Below are 14,780 nucleotides of genomic sequence, written 5' to 3'. Positions count from 1 at the left end.
TGAGCGAGTGCTACATCTATCTGACTGGTATTGACCCACAAAGATACGTGAATAATGCTGTTAGTTTTCGACCCATTTTATAAAACAAATGATGCACAGGATTATTTCGTGGCGTTAGTGAAGGTGCGGCTCACTCTCGAGTATTGACAACGGTTCCAAACATGCACTCGGCTGCGCCTCGTGCATGTCGCACCATTGTCAATACTCTCGAGCGCGCCGCACCTTAACTAACACACTCCATCCTGTGCATCATTTGTATATTGCCGATCGTCAGTGCGCGCGGCGGCTCCTTTGATGAATTGCATGCATACGCGCTGTCAATCCTGTAAACAATTTCTAGTTCGGGCTGCGCTGCCGGCCGGCCGGCCTTCTTCCCTTGTGCATAACATGTGTGGCGTACGTAATACTCTACACTTTGTACAGTACAGTATAGACCAAGCGTTGTGGGACCGGACGCGTACATGGAGTCACTTTGAAGGGCAAATCCAACGATTTAGCAGGTTAATTCTCACGCCGTTTTCAGAGTATGTTGTCTAGTAGGCCTATATGAGGAGTCTATATCAAGTCTTTAAGGTAAAGGGTGCATATTCTATGTAAATTAAGTAAGTTTTCATGCGGGAACTTAAGTGTCCGGAAACCCAACCCCCCATTATACTTAGACGTCTATACTGTATGTGCGGGATTTCCGAGTGCGACTTGCGTAAATGTTTGGGACGAACATCTTCGGACGTCTTGACCCACAAAGGTACGTAAAAAACGCTGAAAACTGCTGTTAGTTTTCGAATTTTTGACCCATTTCATAAAACAAATGATGCACAGGATTATTTCGTGGCGTTAGTGGAGGCGTAGCCCACTCTCGGGTATTTACAATGTAGTGCAACATGCACTCGGCTTCGCCTCGTGCATGTTTCACAATTGTAAATACCCTCAAGTGCACTATACGCCTACACTAACGCACTCTATCCTGTGCATCATTTGTATATTATCGCGCGCGCGCACACACACACACGCACTCACAAACATATTCAATACGTCATAAAATATATGTACATGTATATGTATGTATATATATATATATATATATATATTCTAGTAGTTCAGTTCAGTTCAGTTCAGCTTATTTTTACCATCAAGCAAGACGTGAAACAAAATATAATCTGATAATAAATAAAGCATGCGAAAAACAATCACGTAGTTGGTTAATTTTAAACAAGGGAAACAGAAATCCCAAACGAGTGAATTCGCATAGTATATAATACCATACGATATACACATAAGTAGTATAACTGAGATCATTTAGGCATGCTTTGAAAGATAACAATAAAGTAGGTATGGAAAAAGAGTGAACCATTAAAAGCTAAGCATGTAATACATGGATCACTCAAACTTGATAAATGATATATCATATCAAGGATCATACCGGATTCTGTGGTCGTTGGAATACCGCCGGTTGTTGGTGATGCATTCGTTGTTTCAGATTCCTCAGTGGTTGGTATATCTATAGAGAAAAAATTTTGGTGCAAAGTCAAAGAAATGAGGTTTTATACAGAAAAGTTATTCCCCTGTGACTAGTCTACCACCCTCATATCTATAAATCAAGAACCTGATAACAAAAAGCCAAATCTGAAAAAAAACTACAGTTCAGGTGAATACACACCAACACGCACACACACACACATAAATATATATATACATATATAGATATATATATATATATATATGTATATATATATATATATATATATATATATATAGACTGCGAGAAGGGGTCTCGACCATTTACAGCACCAGTGTAGCTCCTTCATTATTTATATTCAGTGCGAGAAGAAGAGCAATCGTGGACGTAGCTAGTGGTCAACGTGCGTGTTTATTGCCGAGCTTTCGGTCCCGTTACTCGTAGGACCTTCATCAGGGCTGTAACGATACAAACATGACTCACTCGTATGGCTACATTAATATATATATATATATATATATATATATATATATATATATATATATATGTATATTTATATAGGCGTACCTGTGTTTTGGTGCCTTGTCTGCTACCGGCGGTTTCACGCTATCGCGATCCTCAGGCAGACTGACAAAGTGGTGTGTTTCTGTGCTCATGTGGCGCGGTGGATCGGTTTGACGCATGGATGATTTTTCTTTTCCGGTGTCTGCATTTGGATATAAGCTCGGACCTTTTATTGAGTGCGTTTTTGTTTCGGATGATGATGGCCTTCTCATCGAGGCAGAGGTTGCACAGGCCACTCCTTCTTAGAGTTAAGCTTGATTTTTTTTTTGGATGTCCCATGTCAGTGCGAAGTTTGCGCGTTTTTCTTTCAGGCTCCAGATGTATTTTGAGAGTTGGGTTTCGTTTTTGTATTTCTCATTCTTGATGGATTTAACATGATTCCTATATCTGTATATCTGTATATATATATATATATATATATATATATCCAGTCCAATTTCTTTCAACTATATATATATATATATATATATATACATATATATATATATACTAATATAAATCTAACTGGCGTGAGTCTATAATGACTATGTAATCAATCAATCCGTAATTATATAACAGAATCCAATAATGATATACATAATCAATTGCATATTATTGAATACATTTCATAATACAAACTCGTGTTATTAATTGAGATGAAGGTATATAACAAAAACACCAATTCAGTATCTTCATATTGTGTGTTGTATAACATACACGAGGCACTTCAACCTCCCAGAACACAGCTTACAAACTGCTTACAAATCATTGCCATTGAACTAATCAAGGAGAAGATCCGCTCTGTGATTCTAAATCGTGAATCCTACTGGATAGCCACACTAAAAACATTACAGCCAAATGGCATCAATGTTGATCCTTAACCACCAGACCATTAACTGTACATGCGCAACAATGTGATGCGCATATGCAACCATACACCATATGAAATGTATTCAATAATATGCAATTGATTATGTATATCATTATTGGATTCTGTTATATAATTACGGATTGATTGATTACATAGTCATTATAGACTCACGCCAGTTAGATTTATATTAGTATATATTATATATATAGTGCATGAGGCTGAATGCACTATAACAATAAAAGCACCGACAAATTCTGAATTTGCCCCGAAGGCCAGTTATATTCAATGAGGCCGCAGGCCGAATTGAATATAATTGCCTGAGGGCAAATTCAGAATTTGGAGGTGCTTGGTACTTGTTATAGTGCAATAAGATGTCATGCACTATGTGATATATAAAATAGCATACATACCCAGGCAAGATAAGCCTAGATCATTTCTAACAGTTACACGTGTCTACACAAGCAATAATACTAGTTTCTTTGAACCTGTGTAGACAAAATCCTGAAGATCCAAATTCAGCTATAGAGTCTAGGGTCTACGTGGTTATATCTAACGTTTTCTAGGCCCTACGATAGGTTAGGTCTAGGGGCCCTGGCCTAACGTTTTTATACTAGATCTAGGCCTACGTACACTGTACACTGTACTGAGTACTGTACGTCACTTACGAGCGACAGAGCTAGTTAACACTTGACCCTACAATAGGTCTTTTTGCTACCATGGACCTAACAGTAACACTAACAGTAACACGTTAGACGCCCTACTTACTGCACTGTGGGTCCAGGACCAGGACTAGATGATGTTTTGTAGGATTAGGGATCTACTGGATTTAAACACAAGGCTCGTGCCAGGCCCAATTGCTGCACATGCGGATTCCGAGAGTGTGTTGTGAATGTCGTAGTAAAGTTCATAGCGTAGCGTGATCAAAGAGCGCTTAGCGTATACTGTACACACCACACGCTGCCCATTTCCACGGCGCACTTCCGCGTAGAATGTACGGAGAAAGAGGCACAAATCTTGGGTTGACTTGCTCAGTAATATCCGTCGGATTGATTCCTTTTTCAGAACAGTAGGAGTCCAAAATTCGTAGGGCGTATTTGATGGCATTCTTTGTGTCCTTATTGTCTAAGATACTGTTTATATAGATCTGTCTCTCTAAAAGTAACGAACCTGTTCATTTCAGCTTCCATGTTTAAATCTACCGCTGAAAATCTAGTCCCACACAGATAAGTTGCTGGCAAAGCCAGCGAGAATTGAGAATAACGATAATATCGAGCAAAGCATATCGCGGTTGTGGCGCAATCGCGTCGATAAGGTGCGGGATTCAGTACTCGATGATTAAAATGAGGGAGAAAAACCGATATCAAATCGATAGTGGGTTATCGTTTGCAATCGTTATATTTTACGTGCACTATAACTTTTGTCATGCACTGCCGGCCTGTATCATAAGTATGTATGCTATTCTATTGTATATATATATATATATATATATATATATATATATATGTGTGTGTGTGTGTATCAGTGTAGCCATACGAGTGAGTCATTTTTGTATCATTACAGCCCTGATGAAGGTCCTAACGAGACCGAAAGCTCGGCAATAAACACGCACGTTGACCACTAGCTACGTCCACGATTGCTCTTCTTCTCGCACTGTATTATTATCATTTTATATATATATATATATATATATATATATATATATATATACATATATATATATATATATATATATATATATATATATATATATATCTGTCCATACAGACATGCAATCGTGTATTGCTGAATGCTGGAATTCCGCAGATATATCAAAGCTTGGATAACTGCATTGGGGGAAGATAGATATACTTGTTTTGGCCATTGCTGACATTCAAGTGACGCAATAGGTGTAGGATTAAGGATTTAATTTATATTTTTTGGGAGAGGAATGTTTTGATATATAGCATTTGATGGTTGGCAAATTAAGGCGCATTTTTATCCTCTGTATATTATGCAGACATGTGAAGGACAACTATCCCGTTTGCAAATATCTTGTTCATGTAGCATATGTCCGCCATTTCAGTGAGTGTTAGCGCGGGGTGACTGAATATCGTTATACCAATACATTTTAATTAAAAGCACTGCGTGTTGAACTATTTTCATATTTCTTTGGTTTCAATATATTGCATGTAAACGTACGTACCATCGATGGATGGCATCGGACAACTGTGGGCTTGAGTGTATAATTGAATTATTTAATCTGCTATTAGAGATGAATTGAAAAAAGGATTTAATGAAAGGAATATGTTTAGAAAGCGTGGATATGAAAACAGCTTTACATCGCTACAATGAACGGACACATGCATGCAAGGGTTAATTAGATTGGTGATTGATCTGCGCATTTCAGACAAGGTCTGACAAATATTGTTACTGAAGGAATTGATCTTATTGAGCTATTTGAAAACCAGTTCACCGTCTATTTTTGGTAATATAACTGGAGGTCTTCATCAAGAAGAAATGTGCTTTTACAGTTGTGATTACAAAATCAGTTTTTTTTTTCATTGCAACTGATTGACAAATTGCCCTTCATCGAGGTAAATAAGCCCTGAATTGATCAGTGTTTTAGTAGTAGCCATGATAAAAATCATGGGCGTACATACTCAAGCAGGATTCGAACCTACGACCTCCTGATCACCGGACAGGCGTCATCTCCAGTAGACCACCGGGCTTTCGCCCAACAGCAAGTGTTGGTTCTAATCCTTATAGCATACAGCGGGTACTGCTTTTGTTAGTCAAAACAGGGAGGTGATCTCTTCCCACATCCCTGGTCAAAATTAGTGAAATTCTTCCGTCGAGATGTTGCAATTTCATTGCAACTGATTGACAAATTGTCCTACATCGACATTAATAAGCACTGAATTGATCAGTGTTTTAGTAGTAGCCATGATAAAAATCATGGGCGTACATACTCGAGCAGGATTCGAACCTACGACCTTCTGATCCCTAGATAGGCGTCATCTCCACTAGACCAACGAGCTTTCGCCCGACAGCAAGTGTTGGTTCTACTCCTTATAGCATGCAGCGGGTACTGCGTAATTATTTAAATTCATGAAATTCTTCCGTCGAGATGCTTTCATTGCAACTGATTGACAAATTGCCCTTCATCGAGGTAAATAAGCCCTGAATTGATCAGTGTTTTAGTAGTAGCCATGATAAAAAAATCATGGGCGTACAAACTCGAGCGGGATTCGAACCCACGACTTCCTGATCTCCGGATAGGCGTCATCTCCACTAGACCACCGGGCTTTCGCCCGACAGCAAGTGTTGGTTCTAATCCTTATAGCATACAGCGGGTACTGCTTTTATTATTCAAAATTAGTTCGAATTGAAGTTCGATGTAGGGCAATTTGTCAATCAGTTGCAATGAAAAACATCTCGACGGAAGAATTTCACTAATTTTGAATAAGTCAAAGCTTGCTGTCATATCAGTATTTGTTCTAACAATGCATATTATTGTATTACTTAGGTTGAAGATAATGTGTGTAAACGAACGCGGTACTCTGCTTTGCACAAGCCAATGTTTTATTTTTATTGATTCAGTATGATAAAAGACGTAGCGTCTTCTGACATCTCTATTGGTACTAACCCAATGGGCATATCCCGTCCTCACAATTTTACTACACACACATGTATGTATGTCTGTATGCATGTATATATATATATATATATATATATATATATATATATAAATGTTTGGAAATCTAACTTCAGTTGTAAATTTCTCCAGTTTGTAAGCACTATACAATACATGCTTGATATCAATGGAAAGATCATTAAATTCTCTTTGAAATTATATCCTACTCATTGTGATTATGCTATCAAGTAAAGGGCTGTACTCAAAAGTGTATGATAAAGTCTGCATTGAAAAGCTGCAAAATCAAAATGAACATAGAACGGTCCTTATGAATGAGAATGGTCGTGAAGAATAAAGAGAACATCTTCTTTTGTGTAATGTCTTTTGTTCTCAGCTGGTCAGCCATGAAGGCAAATTTCAAGAGACATCTTAATTTCACATCCAAGTTTTCAGTGGTGCAGTATGCCATGCCAGGCAATTTTGATAGCTTATGAAGTTTTATAGTTGTACATCATGCCACGTATAACCAATGTTCGAAAAGCCCGCGCCACAGGGCAAATGGAAGCTGAGGTGCTTCAAAAAGATGACAACGCTAGACTGCATAGAGCGAGACTTGCGCGCGACTTTCTCGAGAGAGAGAAGGAGAGAGAGCATCACTAGAATGGACTGGACTGCATGCAGTCCATACCTCAACGCCATAGAATATCTTTGGGATCAACTTGGCCGAGCTGTGGGGAAGAGGATCACAAATCCAACGACATGGGCAGGACTCCGTCAGATACTGGTTGACGAGTGGAACGCCATTCCTCAGCAGCGGAATCACGAAGCTAATCGACAGCATGAGGACACGGTGCCAGGCGGTGGTGCCAGCACTTGGGTCGTCCACCAGATACTGAGCCCCGATCATGTTCATTGACAATTATATTTAGAAAGTAAACATTAAGTAAAGACAAAATAACGCAAACTGAAGACAAAATAAAGATGAAACTCCAATAAACCCAAGACCATATCATTTCACATCTTTATGTCTTTGTTGTGGTTAATATGGCGTGGTTCTGTGAGATAAAATGGTTTTAGTCATGATCGCCTGTATTTGTGTGTGTGCGCGCGTGTGTGTGCGTGTGTGTGTGTGTGTGTGCGTTTGTTTATCTGTTTGCTTGAACGCATACATGTTTCACTCCATAAGAATGCTGATGTTACAGTAAATGAACACCAAAGAAACATTGGGGAACTCATTCATAACGAGGAAACTCCATTAGGAACGTCAAAAATTTGACCAATTTGCAGCTTTTAAATTCTGACTCTACCTCATATTTGTAAGTACTGCACCTCCATGTATACGATAATCATAACAAGTATGGTATCATTTTAAAGAGAATCAAACAATCTTTGTGTGGTACTAAGCACAAATAAATCATTTCTAAGGAAAAATGAGAAATGATTGATCAAACTCAGATTTCCAAACTTTTTAAGGGTTATATAAATATACACATTAAATGTATTGTATGTACATGCACACCATGCGCCTCTCAGAAATACAGGGCCTATGGGACAGTGCCAGTACTGCATGTATATGGTAGCCTTGGCGCAGACTCCTTTACGACCGACAAGAATTTGTACCTGTAATTTACATCTTCACTGATTTAAAAATGAATTATTGGGGACGTGTACAATTAGCTATGTAGGGGCCTACATATAAGCTCCATGCACCAGTCTAGTTTACGAAAGTTTCCATCCGCAATTTATTCTCGTTAGCCGTGAGAATAAAGGCATAACCTCTCGTGATCAGTGTCAAGTAGGAGTTCGTCATTGTTTGAAAATCAGTCTTTACAAACCTTGAAACGTACCACCGGCGAAAATAATCCAGTGAAAGCAGTAATCCGATAAAACGCCATGGCAGATCGGTAGATGGCTTGATGGATTAACCTATCAGTCGCCAGTAAATGCATGTGATTTGTTGCAGTGTAACGTGACAACCAATCTTTCTCTATTAAAGGTCCAGTTTACCTTTGGGAGCATTGATTTCAAAAATGTTCAAGATATCACATTTGATTCAAATGTGTAGGTCTGTTGTGTCATAAAACATCCTACCATATAAATTTTTTCCAATAAAGCCTAAAATATAAGGGGATATCAGTGTTTTTCTCAATAGACCGTAACTGTATACGCTTCAGTCTGGAAACATTTTTATTATAATCATTGTTTATATATTGTGTATTTAACAACACTTGACATCGATTATACGGATTCAAATTTTTACAGTGGTTGTTTCTATCCCTAACTCACATTTTAGAACAATTTAAAGCACTAATGCTGGGTTTTTGTTTCATCTGCAAAATGGTAAATTATGCCTTTAAGTCATATCCGAACTGCTATCTGATGGGCGACGAATACGCTACAAACAGAAAAAGCGTCAAAATGGCCATGAGTTGGCCATGACATTGACAATGTATCAAGTTTTGGCAAATTTGATATCATTCAAACAACAAACCTTGGTCTACGCAGCTCGATACTGTCGATATGTGTGGCGCCCATTGTGACATCATCATGGCTAGCTTTGAACCTGGCGATACCGGGACCAATTCCTGCTGAACGAATGACCCGCTACGCCGGTCCCACTTCTTACCACACGTGATCTTTTCTAGCCCTCGACCGAGTACCATTGGGATCAAAACGACTGGATAAGAGAGAAAATTCCTTCCATCAATGTATAGTACTGTATGATAATGATGGCAATAAGGTAATCATTAACTAATCATAATGATGATAATAATCATAATATAAACAATGCCAGCATTACAAGTTAGCTACGGAGAAGGGAATCAGCTTTATAAACTTGAGACATATCGTTATTGTCAAATGTGAATACAATGTATAGATGCAGAGAAAATTCACCGGTGTCTGATTGAATATCCTAGAATTTCAACAATCCCTTCAAGTTTAGATTGAATAAAGAACACAACATCCCACGCGAGAAAAAAATAACTTAAGTGTTAACGCCAAAAGAAACAACAATGCGTCATACTGATGTTGGTAACTATGAAACAACATATTGTGAGAAATAAAATTGTGTCAATGCACACTTATTCGGTCGTTTCCACTATCAGCCTATCGGTCCGTAACAGGCTAAGAACGCAATCGTGAAGCTTGCAAAACCATGGCATGAATGACTGGATTAGACAAAAATCCACGATATCATCATCAAGATACTTACAAGTCAGAATGAGAAAAGCCATTTGGTCCGTCATGTCACTTTACAAGCACGCTGAAAAGAAAATCCAAGAAAATAAGATAGCAACAAAACAAAGCTGTAAGGTGTGGTAGTATAGTCACGACGCAGTGGGTAGCATTATTCATGGTAAAGCCACTATTCATCAGTTGCAGTTGAAAAAAAAAAAAACAGCTTCCGTGCTTCGAAATAGTTCTTCAATTTGAGTTAGATATAGAAACAACCAACGTAAAAAAAATGTAACCAGTAGGCCTACAATCAATGATAAGTATTGTTAAATACACAAAATGTGAACAATAGTTTTATCAAAATCGTTTCTAGAATAAACCGTCTACAGTTATGGTTTGTTGGGAAAATTAGTAATAACTCGTCAAGTTTGCGGCTTTATTGCCATTTGTTATTCATCATGGTCGGATGTTTTGTGATATAACTAAACTATACCTATGCATCAAATGTGATAATTCGAATACTTTTTACCCACTGCTCCCGATGATAAACAGTAGCTTTGAAGTTGATATAATTGACAAATATATTGCGGAAAATGGATATTACGAGCCAAAAGAGCAAAATAACTTTGCAATTTGTATAATCCTACAGGCTACAGACAGATCAGAGATATTTTTACGAGCAACTGTATAAGTGTCTTATTTGATTGATTTGATTTTGATTTGATTTTGAATTTCTTTTTCAAACATAAATGAAATACAAAGTCAATTTAACGAACTAATTGAGCACAGTATAATTTGCATCTGACAGTTAAAACAGATAAATGATTGATTTAAACATCCAACATTTTTTTTTCTGACACAATGCAAAATGAAAACAAACGAGACATGAAAACTCGTCACATTGAGGACGAGTTAGGTGATACGCTTGTGGTCATCAGATGACAGTCATCTGTGATCGACAAAGAAAAGAATGTGATATAGGCACCTTGAAGTTATATTGAGCGTGCATGCGAAACCGTTTCTGTAACCACTCGGCCACGGGTCATCCACGGAAATGGTAAGACAAAAAAAAAAAAAACAATGTATAGATATAACAGGGGGAAAGTCAATGCCCACTCAACTAACGTGGCCGTGTGAACATCTATTGCATTGCTAGACGGAAAAGCGGCCTTGTAACGACTGAGGTCGCTATGCCATTTCTGGCAACTTGGGAAAAATACGTCCCGCAGACATAAAACCTATAATCGGCTGGTTTTGATACCTTGCCTTTAATCACAATTTTCAGTGTAATGACGTCATCAAATTACAAAACAATGACATCGTCTTGAAAGACAATTGTTCAAAGTACAACACCTCAGTCGTCGTCATTACATACTATGATCGGTTTGACAAAGTCAACCTGCAAAATGTTGCTGCAGTCGAAGCAATGTGGTCTCCAACACACAAAAAAGAGGGATATGGCGTGTGTGTGTGTCTGTGTGTGTGTATAGGTGCGTTTATATACGAACGTGATTTCTACATGGACGAATATATAATACAAATTGAAGAAAAAAAAGTAAAATAAAAAAAAATTGTTTCGTGATCTTGTGGGGTTCGAACCCGCAACCTCACGTCTCTGAGACGGCGCCTTTAACCACTCGGCCATACGTCTCGACGAGAAAATATGGGGAACGTAAACTTATGTATATGAAAGATACATGAGGAATCGTTTTGTCCACATTCCATTTTCATTTTCAGTTTTAAACTGCAAAATTGTCAATCTGATGAGGAGATTTCAAAGAATAAAATGCATGATTACTGCAGCTTATTGTCTCAGCTACAACATACTAAAGTTTCAGAGGAAATGAAGCAAAATCAGCTGAGATAAAGGTGCTTAAACGTTGTTAAGTCAATGCATGCTTTTAAAAAAAATCACCTCCCATAGACATAACACGTAAACTTGTCCGATTTTGCATCTTTACTTTTAATCACAATTTAAAGTATGATGACGTCATCAAATTTCAAAACCATGACATGGACTTGAAAGGCAAATGTTTAAAGGACAACATATGTGAATTTGGGATAATATTGAGCTTAAACAACAGAGATACGAGCAAATGAATGTCAGAAACAGTACCTCAAAAAAATCAATTCCACTTTTTTTATTCAAAATGACGATATGATCACTTCATCGCGTTTTCCTGGCAATATTGATACTAGGAATGTTATTTACAATTCATATGCTTTTGTAATATGCAATAGAAATATCGGGTCAACGGACGATTTAAAGAGCTATGGCGAAATAAACAAAGACATGTTTTTTCACTATATTTGCAGAAAGACGCGCGCGCGGAATTTCAACTTTGACGCCAGTGCATTCCTTTGTTATAGGTCAACATCGATCGGAAATCAGTGGATATTGTTACTCAAAGTATCAGGAATCCAAATCAGTCAAAAAAATTGCATTTTCATGTTGGTTACGCCCTCTGCGCGTGAAATTGCGCGGACGGACGCGCACGCGAGAAAATGTTTGAAACGCTTAAAATTGTCTGAAACTTCGAGATTTCCCATTGGGAAGTCGTTTTGAGCCTTTTAAAATTTTGACGCGCGCGTAGGCGCGCGTAATGAAGACCTGGGTAACTAGCGTTAAAAAGTAAGATAGAGCGTGACCTGAACTTTATGTCCACCGAAAATGATGCAGAAATGACATCTAGTTATGAAGTTATGATCGATCATGTGACAAGGTCCGAAAATCACAAAATGGCGCCTAGATGACGTCATAGATATGTTACTGTCATGAAAACCTTATTGTGGCTAGATATTGTTATGAGACATGTTGACTGAAAATTTCATGTCATTCCGTAATGTCATTGTTGAGATATTGACGACACAAAATTGTCCAGAAAGAAAGAAGAATAAAAAAAAATAAAGAGAGATTTTGACAATCACAATAGGTGATACGCTGATAGCGTATCACCTAATTATTCTATGCATGCATTTATGCAAACATAGGTTCCCGTATATCTGAGCAACTCTTGATGTACAGAAATTCAGGAGACCATCATCATAAGCAAACGCTTGACGAAGACAATGGCCTCGGAAATGATTGTCTAAACAATTATACGACTTTGTAAAGAATATAATATACAAGTTACCACTCACTGAGTGGTGATAAAGAGAGAGGGAGGGAAGAATGAAGGGGGAAAAAGTGCATTCGATAATACATAATTATTTGATCATTTCCTCTTATAATAGGAGGGAATCTTAAAGTGTAGCAATACCTTGAGTATTATGTTTGTTATATTTGTAGAATATAGATATACGAACTTTTGTTGGGACATGCCCTCTGCAAAACGTTTGAAATTTTTGTCATTCTAATCTTTATTTATGAGGGTTTAAAGGTGAATTTTAAAGAGTATGTGAGAATTAGATCCTTTGACACCGTATAATACATGTTTATCTTAGCTGAAGCAGCACTTGTATTGATTAGTAAAACATAAAGATATGAATTATATATAGCAAGAATGTAGTTGAAGGCATTTTCTGTGAACGCTTATAATATACAGTTTTGTTTTGTTCCACGGAAAGCCCTTGGTCGATGCAAAAATAAAATAATAGAAAAAATATTTATTGGAAGTCAAGGATATGTTAGATAAATATATGGTGGACGTTTCCGTTGGAAGATTGTAAAGGCAAAGGATTACACTTTTAACGAGTATACTTCACTCTTATCAGGTTCAGGGTCAGTCTGATTTAACTCTTGCACAAATGAAATCATATTTTTAAATAATATAGAATATAGAATATGCCCACATCAACACATAAATAAGAGATCTCAAAGGGCACTTTATAGGAGAAACCAGCATTCAGCGTGTCCTATAGAAATCAGGACAAGTATAAGTGTTACAGCACGTTTCTGTAGTGATAATATAGAATTGATTTTGTTAGTAGGCCTACCTCAGGTTCCCGTACGACATTCATCATTTGTTCATTAGGTGATAATGTTATAAGCAATTTGCAGTGTGTTTTAAGTTCGATATTTTCAAACTTTCAACACGACCCCGAAACGTCTTGCTATTGCTGAATGAACTCTGTCAATTCTGTGAATATGATTTATCATTTCAAGAATTAGTCAGTAGTTACTTCCCAAAATGTTAATGCACTTTATATTTTAAGCCAGTCGTTTGCTATAATCATATTTGAGCAACGATATTTTACATTTGATCGGTATACGATCTTTTTTTTTCAAAATACCTTTTTTTTTCAATAAACTATTTTCGAAGTTAATGAGAGAGAGAGAAAAAAAAAAAGAAGAAAGAAATGCTCTCATCGTCTTTAATATACCGACCACTTAACAGTGCATTAAATTGAAATCACGTTTCAGGGCACATTATTATATACTGTCTTTTCATTTCGTAAATGCCTTTCATTTATATCTACATTTCGGAATCGAAGTACTCTCAACCCCTTCGATATTGGCCGTTAAAGGGATCGTATAGTTTTGGTTGACACCTAATTTCAGGTTTCTAACATTTTTGGTGAGATAATGAGAAACCTCTTATGAAACATGAAAGAGCATGTAATTCTATGAGGAATTCAACATTTATTTGATAAGAATTGGTTTTGAAATGGCTGAGATATCCAAAAAAGAGCTATTCTTATAAAGTGTGGGACCCACACCTTATTACGATCACTTTATTTTACTTTGTTTTTGGATGTTTCAGTCATTCCAAACCCGATTTTCATCAAATAAACTTTGAATTCCTCTTAAAATGGTATGCTCTGTACCATATCATAAGTGTTTTCTTGGTATCTCACAAAAAGCTAAAAGCCCAATTCTCATCTCCACCAATACTGTACTATCCCTTTAAAGTAAAACAAGCAAATATATCATACAACAACACGTACACACAAACACACACACACACACACACACACATGTGCACAATCGATCTGTTCGTTGAATCTTAACTCAAGAGGTGAAACAAGGTTAAACTAAGCGTTTGAACTCTCAAGTTACTCTGTTAGTACTCTTTACTATTACTATTTTTTTATTGTTGACAAGGTAGAAAAAAGAGAACTTGTGCTGTTATTTTTGGTGTATTATTGATATACGAAACGTATGAAAATAAATTGAAATT

This window comes from Diadema antillarum, unplaced genomic scaffold (genome assembly GCF_040938485.1).
Source record: "Diadema antillarum isolate AM-2024a unplaced genomic scaffold, OU_Dant_1.0 seq00000586_RagTag, whole genome shotgun sequence".
Classification (NCBI taxonomy): domain Eukaryota; kingdom Metazoa; phylum Echinodermata; class Echinoidea; order Diadematoida; family Diadematidae; genus Diadema; species Diadema antillarum.
The sequence above is the reverse complement of the archived record's forward strand: the minus strand, read 5'-3'. Positions refer to the sequence as shown.